This window comes from Benincasa hispida, chromosome 1, assembly GCF_009727055.1.
Source record: "Benincasa hispida cultivar B227 chromosome 1, ASM972705v1, whole genome shotgun sequence".
Lineage (NCBI taxonomy): Eukaryota > Viridiplantae > Streptophyta > Magnoliopsida > Cucurbitales > Cucurbitaceae > Benincasa > Benincasa hispida.
In genome coordinates this window covers 89238050-89249803 of record NC_052349.1, presented here as the reverse complement: position 1 = coordinate 89249803, position 11754 = coordinate 89238050, and the positions used below count along the sequence as shown (strand labels likewise).

The window sequence follows — 11754 nt, the reverse complement described above, 5'->3', positions numbered from 1 at the left end:
TTAGTTCAATGTTAGATACGTTAATGTAGAACATTTCATCGTCATAGGGATAAGAGAATGTTCATTTCTTCATTCCAACCTTTAATGAAACCAACTCAAATCTTATTAACAAATGATTCTATTCGTATCGTTTCATGACTGAGATTCTCCATTAATCAGTATTGATATGTTACTAATCAAATAAAATGGAAGTCATCAATGGGAATCATTGAAACTCAAAAAAAATTTGAAATCCATAGTATAAAAGTTGTACCATACCTCTTGCAATGTAATTGTACTCATAAACTCTAGTTATCTCAATCAATGCATATGTTTATAACAACACTCTAGTACGTTAGTCACTACCATATCACCGCAAGAGTACGACAAACTTAAGCATCTAAGACACATACAATTCAAGAATAACGATATTCAATTAAACACGCTTCAAATATAACGAACTCATCCAACCTAACTCTTATTAGCCAACAAGCAATCACAACTTATTGAAAATCACTTCATTTAGCACAAACTCACTCAACTCAAACACACTTCACACATACATCACAAAAACTCACCAAAACGTCTTAACAAAAAAAAATGTCTAACTTATGTATTCTTATTTTTCATCCCACTATCTTATCGAATATTTATCCCTCAAAAAATGTGTTTAACTCACCAAATATCTAACCCTTAATGAAATTTGTCTAACTCACCAAAAATAAAATTGCAGGATAGAAATACAACCCTATATATGACACTTAATGAGAAAAAAAAAAAAAAAAAAGAATTAACCAAAACCAATTTCTAAACCCAATTATGCAACAATAATTTCAAAATAGCTATATAAATTCAACTAAACACATAAAAGACGATCGTAATGACTTTATTTATAATATTAATGAAATCGTCCATACCTAATTAGAAGAGACACTCTTGTGTGCTTGTCTTTCTACAAGTTCAAAAATTGGACAAATATGAGGGATAATATCACATCAAAGAATGTAATCCACTAATCACCATACAAAGTAACGAAACTTTGATGACAAGTTATACGTGAAACTGGCCAAGTATCCTTGCTCAAAACAATGTAACCACATACCCAAGTATATACTCATATCTTATCAATGATATTCAAACAATAAATCTTCTTCAGAAATGGAACCTGCTTTACAAAACATACTAACACAAAAGAAAATGGATAGTTTAGAAAGAAAATAGATGAAGTTTCACAATAATTGCACTAGTGTGTATTAAATAGTAAACAAGGTACAAAATCAATAATCCTCGCACATATGACAGATACAACATACTAAAATAAAGAAGTTGACTAAACTCTTATACAAAATTCAATAGTCACCTTAATTGGAGACTAGCAGTCACATTTCTATACACCTTCCTCCTTGAATCCAAAATCTTGATGGTGCAAATTTTAGGTGATTAACTCATTCCAAACTCCTCCGAATGTGACTTACTTCAATTGTGAACACTTGAAATTCTATCACTTTTGAAGAAGAATAACACCTAAAATTGTGAACACATAGAATTCAAGACGACCATGTAAGAGTCTAAGACTAAAGAAGAATAACACCTAAAATTGTAAATGCACATACGAGTCTAAGATTGCATGAATCGAAGGTTATAAAAAAATTCTAATTAGAGCTTAAAGTAGAAATATATATTAAAAGCATTTGACAAATATGTCCTATAAGAGTTTAACGTACTTTGAAAGAAAATAAAAGGTGAATTAATTTCCCCAATGACCCATGCAACAGAACATTTTTCTTATCCAAACAGGGGCAAATTCCAACCAAGTGAAGGGAAAATTTAGAAAATCAAAAGTTATTCAATAAGCAAAGGGAATAGAACTCATAAGATTTTTGTCCAAGTAATAGGGAAACTTAGACTTCTCATTTTGAAATAAAACTCAATCAATTAAAATGGTTCATAGGAATGCATTACAAAAGTTCGTATAATAAGTAAATGCTGAAGAATAATTTTAGGTTTATATAATTTTAAATTTAGCCTATAAAATTTTAGATTTATATCTATTTAAAAATACGCCAAAACGTATTTAATAAGCTCCCAAACTTTTCAGTACTCCCCCAATAATCAAAGTTTCAACCATTGCACATGCTAAAACCCTTTAATTTTCAAATAATATATATTTAAAACATGAGGATTTCAACAATAAAAATTGCAGCATTAGGATAAAACTTATAATCTCCCTTCCTTTCTAGACTACTTTTTCTTAGTTTAGGTTTTTAGTTTAGTTTCTTTAGGCGTTAACTTCTTTTAGTTTAGTTTCGCTTAGGTATGTTTTAGTTTCTTTTGGCTCATTTTTTGTTTTCTTTTGCAAGGTAGTTTTCTTCTTTCCTTCAACTTAGTCCCAATTCCATTTCATTAGCAAGAGACACCTGCCCTTCATGTGCTTCAATTTTAGGGAACGATCAAGACACGGAATCAGTCTTTAAGGGAACAATTTATCTACTTACCCCTACTTCGGGGAAGGAATGAATTTCATCTTAGGTAGCTGAGTTCCTAGATCTCCAATCAGACGAATCCCCAAAATGATAGACTTGTTGAGTCGACGATCTGGCCACTCTCACCCATGCAAATCAAAGGACTACTCTCATAAGCAGGAGTTCACAACTCACTCAGGATTAAGGTCATGTTACCTATGGTCATCCTAGTGAAATGAAAGTCTCAATTATGAATGGCGTTATATAACGAGACTAAACATTTCGTGGTCCGGTCTTATACAAACTCTTTTTTAGAGAATATCCCCGCTCGCATGTCTAATACATGAATGATTAGGATCATATCATTTATAGCACTTTACAACATTTGTAATACCTACAAAGTAGGTATGACTTGTAGTGTCAGCAGGACAAGGTACCCAACCTTATCTATATACTACATACCATTTAGGTTATCACTTAAAACACGATCCACTTGTATCTCTCCACATACATGTTTAAGTTACAACGATAACCATAGACCTAAGTTTATTGGTTTGTGGTTAATGCAACTAAAATATCAAATATTTCATAGACAATGTGAATATAATATCATATGTTATAAATCAAAGAATGTTTGTTCATACAAGTGTTTACAAACTACAGGATTCTATGAGATTTATAGCATCAACCCCAAAAATTCAAGTGTTAGTAAAATTACTATTTTTAAAACTATGATTTACTGACATTATAAAACATCAGTAATATTCGATTTAATATGTAGACCTGTTATAAAATTTTAAAACGTAATATTCCTTTAAACAAATTATAAATCAACTAATCAATTTATATTTAAAACAAAAATTACAAGTGAAGATATACATTTCCAACACTGTCATTGAAATAAAATGAAATAATGCCAATTTGGTCACAGGTTTATATGACAAGTTATATCAACAAACTTCGTTAATTTGTAATAAGTGAATTTGAGTAATATCATCCTAAGTTGTAATTATCAAGTTACATCAACTAAAAGAAGAACAAAATTAGTACCAGCACTAGCTATCATAAGTTTACGTAACAAAAATTCCAACAAAAGGTCTTTGAAGCATGAACATCATTTTGAAACAAAAGTATAAAATACCAACCCAAACTCTTTCAATTTCCATCCAAATTCAACTCTAAAATCTTGTCCTGAAGACCATCGAGACATCAAATTTGACAAATAAAGATGTGAAATATGTAAGCACGTGAGAATAAAGAATTGAACAAAACTCAACAAAGTAACTCAAACATAACAAAACCTCAAGCAATGACCAATCAAAAGCACAACCATGTTCTAAAACAAACACTAAACCATTCTTACTATCTCTCAAATTGAAGAAAACTCAATATCATAAAAGCCAAACACATATTTAACACATGGCCATGAACACATTGTCAAGAAAACAATTTATGAAAGCTCCTTTTGAAAGGGTATACGAATAAGTACCATCAAAATAAATCAAATAAACCAAAACCTTAAGCAATGACCTCTTAGATCATACTAAAAGGACCGATCAAAGTAAGTATCCTAAATACCATTTGGGAAGCGGGACAAAAGCATAACCATGTTCTAAAACAAACACCAAATCATTCCTATACATTGTCAATTCAACAAAATTAAATAATATAGAAGCAAAAACATATATTCAACAGACGACCATGAACACATTGTCAAGAAAATAAATTATGGGAGCTCCTTTCAAAAGGATATGGGAATAAGTACCGTCAAAATAACTCAAACAAACTATAACCTTAAGAAATGACCTATTACATCATACTAAAGGGAACAACTAAAGTAAGTATCCTAAACACGATTTAGGAGGGGGAGTCAAAAGTACAACCATGTTCTAAAATAAACACCAAACCATACCTATACCTTGCAAATTCAAGAAAATTCAATAACATGGAAGAAAAACACATATTCAACGCATGGCACACAATTTCATGAAAACAAATTATGGAAGCTCCTTCGGGTATAGGAATAGGTACCATCAAAGTAACTCAAACAAACCAAAATCTTAAGCAATGACCTCTTAAATCATACTAAAGGGACAAGACAAAGTAAGTATCTTAAATACAATTGGGGGAGGGGGAAGGGGGTCAAAAGCACAACCATGTTCTAAAATAAATACCAAACCATTCCTACTATGTCTCAAATTGAAGAAAATTCAATATCATAGAAGTAAAACACATATCCAACGCATGACCATGAACACATTGTCAAGAAAAAAAATTATGGAAGCTCCTTTGAAAAGGGTATAGGAATAAGTACCATCAAAGTAACTCAAACAAAAACCAAAACCTTAAGCAATGACCTCTTAAATCATACTAAAGGGACCAATCAAAGTAAGTATCATAAATACGATTTAGAAGGAGGTGTCAAATGTACAACCATGTTCTAAAAAAAACACCAAACCATCCCTACTATCTTCCAAATTGAAGAAAACTTAATATCATAAAAGTAAAACATATATTCAATGCATAGTCATGAACACATTGTCAAGAAAATAAATTATGGAAGCTCCTTTCGAAAGCGTATAGGAATAAATACTATCAAAGTTACTCAAACAAACCAAAACCTTAAACAATGACCTCTTAAGTCATATGTTAGGTTTTTAATGGTTGTGTATTTTCTATGTTAATTCTCCCAAAATTATGTTGATTATTTGCTTTAATTTCTAATTTTGTAGGATTAAACGATCTCCGAAGCATTTTGGAGTCATTACAAGAAAATTGTACCAAAAAGACTAAAAATTACCAAGAAAATAAAAAAATTAAAGAGAATCAAGTAAGTACCCAAGAGAGCATTGAGTAAGGTTGTTGGATCATCAACCATCGAATATTTAACAGAATACTGTCAAAAGCATCAAGTAAAGACTATCGAGTATTCAACCATCTTCCATCGAGTTTCATTTGATTCATCTTGCATCGAGTTAAGGAAATCGAGTAAAGAGCATCCAAAGCGTCGATGATCGAGTATTGACCGTCGAGTGTCGAGGAGCAAGTTTTAAACAGAAAAACTCGATGCGCTCGTTCTTCTTTCTGGATTTTGACACAATCTATCCATATGCTTCGCGATGACTTCCTGTTAGTATAAATGAGTTCAGTTCTTCAGTGAAAACAGAGATATATCATTTTTAAAAAATTCCATCATTTTCTTGAGAGAAAAACTTTGAAGAAGAAAAACCCTTTTTTTTTAGAGAGAGATTTTGATTTCCAAGAGCGATTCAAGTAATTTTTCTGTGAGATTGAGTCGATTTCTACTCAGACTTGTATCAATATGCAACTATCAATGGAATGCTCAAAGAACTTCAATCTCCATGAGTAGGTAAATCTTTTTCTTGGGGTACCATGTAATTAGGCATTTTCTTGAGACTTTTCTTAAACTTTCTTTCATGTAATTACTTTCTTTTGAATATTCTTGCTGAGATTTAGAATAAAATTGAATAAGATTGAATTGACGAATAAAGGTTAATCAATTTTTGTATGCAATAATTACATAGTTTTATAACAAAATTGTAATTGTAGTTGCAAGAATTAGTAGTCTTGATAGAAAATGTGGACTTCTTTTCCTCTTTTCTTTAAATAATTTATTAATTCAAAACATTCATGTAACCAATCTTGAATTTTCAGTCTTTTGATTTCAAGATTGGAATAGTTAAGAAAACCCATGAGTTCAATACAATTTAGGGATTAGTTGTGAAATGTCTTTAGGTAGCAACTAAGACCTAGATTAGGATTAATTGTAAAATTAGGTAATTGAGGCATTAGGAATTTATTCTTAATGAACTATTGAATAATCTAATTACATGATTTTTTATTAAGTCAATGATAGAATTGCCTAGTTATATAAAATCCTTAAGTCAAAGATTATCAATTCTTCATCATCTTTCTTCTCCATAGAAGAAACATTTATCAACAAATAAAGAAACTAAAAAACATTAATCTAAAAAAGTAAACTCATATGTTCTTGAATTTAAAAGTTAATTTATTAAGTTCCTAATTTAGGTTGTTTAGAAATCAATTAACTTTAAGATCCTCAGAAATTGATGGAAAATTGATTGGCTTTAGATTCTTAAAAAAATGAAAGTTTCACACAAAAAATCACCTAAAAATTCTCTGAGAATGTGGAAATCATTGAAAAGTTGTGTGAGTTTGGAAATAGGGTTAAATGTGTACTAATGGATGGAAATTTCACACAAAAATACCTAAAAAGGAGTGCGTTCTCTGAAAAGAAGGTTTTGTTTTCGTTCACCAGAGTTCCACTCTGTTTAGTGGCATTCTATTCATATGCAACAATCCATGTGAAACTGGCTGCAGCTTGTCTATCTAAATCTTGTATAGCAGCTTGTCTAATTTGTGTGCAACAGCTCATCCAAACAGGTGCGGCAGCAAGATTCCGTCCAAATCATGTGCAGCAGCTCGCCCGTCCATTCGAATCGTCCACTCTTGTCAGTCCGTTCAAGTCGCTGGATTTATATGGAGAGAAGGTCATCGGAGTCTGTTCACGTTTGTCCAAATCATTTGTTCACGTCCGTCCGTTCATCATGCAACAACCTCATTGTGCAACAGTCGTCGGAGTCGTTCGCGTTCTCTTTTCCGTTCACTGTAAAGCTTCTTCTCTTCGCCGACAGTGAGGTTAAGTGAAGAGTGAGGGAATGGAGAGTGGAAAGAGGGAAAATGGAGGATGGAAAATAATTGGAGGGAAAGAGGGAGGAAAAAAAAGGCTAAAATTTTTACCTTTTTTATAAAATTATATATATTTAGTGAAACCTTCCTATGTTACTAAAAGCATTTGATATTTAGTGCTGTCGGTGGATACATTATTAATTCTTTTAGTGATATTGATTTAAGATGTGTTGTTAATAATAAAGTTTTTGTGACATTTTTATATAACATTTCTATAAATTAAAATTATTTGTAAATATATTTCTATATATGTTTTGTAATTATTTTCCATTTAAGTCTTTTATGATCACTACTACAAAACTAAATTTTAATATCGGTTTAAAACTGACATTATAGGGGTACAATGTCGGTTGACAACCCACATCAAAGATCGTGTTATAAAACGGCTTTAATATCAGTTGTCTTTAATGTCGGTTTTAAATCGACATTGTAGATGACAAAAATTTCAATGTCAGTTATCTTCAATGTCAGTTTTCAAAAATTGAATATTGTCTTCAATGTTGATTTTTCACTTACTTTTTGTTAGCAACTGTCTGATATTAAATGTCTGTCATCATTTTGTCATTAAAAAAATAATATATATATATATATGTATATGTATATTGGGCTGAAGACCCTTTACAAGTCCCAAATACTCAAGATCATTATTGAAGAGATGAAGAAATGACTCAAATCAATTCTGCCAAATCCTCAATACTCAAAACTCGACACTCGACACCTTGCTACTCAATCCTCGATCAGAATTTTCTTCCTCGTCTGACTGGTCTCCGTTAAATCCTCGATGCAACTCGATGATAACAGAGTTAATACTCGATCGTACTCGACGGTTCTTGAACGATGCTCAGTGCAACTCGAAGGTGAAAAGGGTATACTTGGACCTACTCGATAGCAATAATTTGATGCAAGATTGACTCGATAACTTGATACTCGATACGTTTGTAATGTAAATGATTGGCATGCGATTTGCAGTGAAGTATTACTTGATTGAAAACAAAAAAGTTAAGGAAGAAGAAAGAGACAGTTATTTACGTGGTTCGACAAGATTGCCTACGTCCACAGGAAGATCTGAAATCTTTTACTAATTGCAGATTGCTTACAGATTTTAGTTTGCAAGAAAACTAAGAAAAGATGATAACTCTTTATTTCTTTTTTAAAATTTTAAATCAGTGGTATTTATAATGATATACAAGTTGACTGTTACAAAAGTTAGTTATAAAAAAACTTAAAATCTGAGGTATTTGAGTCAAACTTTTTCAAATTCTCTACCTTGACTCTAATGCCTACAATCTTCATGATCTTTTTTATTCTGACCAGTTTGTCTACCCTGTTTCTAGAAGCTCTAAACCAACCTATTCTAAACATTTAACCAATTTAAGCTTTGTACCAGGTTTAGTTAGCATATCAGCTGCATTATCAGAAGTATGGACTTTTAAGATTTCTATCTCCCCTGTCTCAATTTTATCTCTAATGAAGTGATATTTGAAATCAATGTGCTTTATTCTAATATGAAATTGTGGATTTTGGGATAAATGGATAGCACTTTGGTTACCACAGTAAAGTGAGCAGAAGCAAGATCTTTTCAAGCCTATTGTGAAAGAATAAACACATTCACAAACATACAAGAACAGTTATGCATTGTAGAGAAAATTATAGCATGTTTTCTTACTAAAACACAAAGGGAATCGAGAGACATACCTTTGAAGAACTCTTCTTCACGTATTTTCTCGATCTCCACTGATCAGGCGTCCCAGAAAAGTCTCAATGATCACGAACGGAATGAATACCCAATGTAATCACGAACAATCTAATCCTCGAACGGCAACCCTCGACACTACCACTCGGTAACCTTGGTATTCTCGGAGTGAGAATCCAAGAGGTGTGGGCTCTATGTGAATTTGGTAGAGGGAAGGAGGACGTATACGATCAAGTTACACGATTGAATAAGTGGGAGAAAGGTTTAGTCTATTGCATAGACAGTGGGTACTCGATCGTCTAGTAAACTCTCGCTCTCGTGAGCAATCGTCTAGCAACCTCTCGCTCGATCATCTGTCTCTTATACACATCTAGATGTGTATAAGAGACAGGTACTCGATCGTCTAGTAAACTCTCGCTCTCGTGAGCAATCGTCTAGCAACCTCTCGCTCGATCATTTAGTCTCTTAAAGGGCTATCGTATATCTTTCTTTCGCTCGATCGATTAGTAATGCTATAATGAAGCGATTCATAAAAAAATGAAAACTCTTTTTCATTTTTATTCTTCAATTATTAAAAATGACGCTACCACAAAAAAACCAAAAATTTACCTTGAACCAATTCAAAGAAACACACTCTCCCAATAATATTCCACGACTACTTCTCAACAAAACTATCAGAATCCCAAAAAATGAATATTCAACGCTTCATAAAACAAATCCAACAATACTTGTTAAAAACTAACTAACTGTTTTCAGTGATAACTCAAGCAAACTAAACAAAAACCTATTATAAGTTCTCAACTCAAACAACTAATTAAGAACCAACTTAATTTAAAAACAATTTAAATTCCAAATATTTGAAATAACTAATACCCACCTGCTTTGGATTTGTTTGTTTAACCAATACACAAGCTTTACTGCTCATGTTTGTTTAACTTTCCTAAAGACTAATATTATATCACTCACATATGAGAATCAACATTTACGAAGTTGTTTAATCTCCAATAAGATGTAAATAGAACACCCATATCGAAACAAAATCTTCTCAGTACGCTAATTAGGTAGGTATACACAACAACTTAAAAGCTCCCAACTCTTTAATTGACCCATCTCTAATTTTTTAAATAGAGATTATCAAGATTGGACAATATCATACCACAGAATTGAAAATAAAGGTTAAAAACTAATCCCTGGTTGTTATAGCATGCCTACAATAGACTGGATGAATGTTATATGCAGGAGTATTCAAGAAAGTGAGGTTTGAAACAACTACATATTAAGAATCCTCGAATTCCACGAGGTGAAGGCGGTTGTAGTTTAGGGATTGAGAGTTGAACCAATTCCACCAAACTAACCCCTGTCCATCAGTGACCCCATCATCACATAGCACATCCAAAATCAACATAATAACACTAGTTCAGAGGAATGCATTTCTACAAACTGGATACTTAATCAAGGGTTAGAAGAGCAATAAACCTGTTATTACAACATCTTGTAAATTGTAACCATTTATAAAGCTTCGGTATCATTTCCCTGGATCTTCAATACCTCGACCATGTGAAGGTAGATTGACAAGTTCCCAATGGGATGGGTTCTATTAAAGAGAGGATCAATGTGTTTCAAACAAATTCCTAGAACAACTATTTGCTTGAGCACAATCCATGAAGAAAAACATGCCTGAGAGCTAAGAATCACAACACTTTTTCCAACAAATTTTCATTATATTACAAACCCAATTGAAAAATGTTAACTTTAAATGATATTTGAATGTTTTTCACTAACTTAAAAACACAAATATCACTTTCTTTCAAGTTATTATTGAAGGAACTCTTATCCAAGAGTACCATTGAGTGGAAGTAAGATCGTTCCAAACTCATTGTGATAGAATTAATGCATTCACAATCAAACAAACGAGATATGCATTAACAACTAATTACAGGCATGCTTTCAAATTTAAACGAAAAAAAGAACGAAGTACGTACAAGTTGAAGAACACTTCTTCACAAAAAACTTGTTCTCGCCAAAGATTGCTCCTCTCGCTCTCGCTGAGACTGTCCAAGCAATCGACCACCAAATCACAGTCGTCTACCCACGAATGGACTCCACACGAACATAGTAGTAGAGAGGGCACCACCATTTAGAACCCTCGGTATTCTCGATGTGAGAATCCAGGAAGTGTGGGCTCTGTTGGATTTGGTAGAGGGAAGAAGGAAGAGAAGATCGTATACCATGACCAAGCAAATGGGAGAAGTCAATTATGTATCGTATAGACATTGCTTGATCGTTTAGGAAAAGGTACATGATTGTTTAGTAAAAGGTTTACGATCGTATAGATGATCATTTAGTAAACACTCGGGCGCGCGATCGTTTAGGAAAAAGCAAGATGATAATTTAGCAAATCCTATGTGATCGTGTAGTAAAAGGTGGGCGTGTATACAATCGTTTAGAAATGTTGAGCTTGAAGGAAATCGGAAACACGATTTTCGTGAACAGCGGAAGCAAGATTATTCCAAATTACAATCATGAATCAATAAATAATTTACAGTCGACTTCAATACAAACAGTTAGGCAAATATACAGACAGATTACCGCATGAACAAAAAATGTACAAAAAGACAAACTCTATACGAACATCGGCAGAAGTGTTTCCACACTCCGATGCGCACTCTGATCGAACAACAACAACTACAAACACTCGATCTATATGACCGAAACACCACATGACACAGTACGAACACTTCATGCTCGTCCTCAACGATCTCCTCGGTCACGAACTCCTTCGCAACAGCGAACGGCCTCTGCAGTACTATGAACATCCTTCGAAAAATCTCGACGATGTCGAGTTGAGTTTGACACCACCAACAAGGAGACCTTGGTATTCTCGATGTG

The 11754-nt window shown here is 32.8% G+C and overlaps 1 long non-coding RNA gene across 1 annotated transcript; it reads right to left on the bottom strand.

Annotated features, from left to right (window-relative positions):
* Positions 1-1271: 1271 nt before the first annotated feature.
* Positions 1272-7191, bottom strand: LOC120067444. The gene is made up of 3 exons (XR_005478987.1): positions 6692-7191; positions 5280-5568; positions 1272-1503 (listed from the first exon to the last, which is right to left on the bottom strand). It is a non-coding gene; the product is annotated as an uncharacterized LOC120067444 (long non-coding RNA).
* Positions 7192-11754: the final 4563 nt, after the last annotated feature.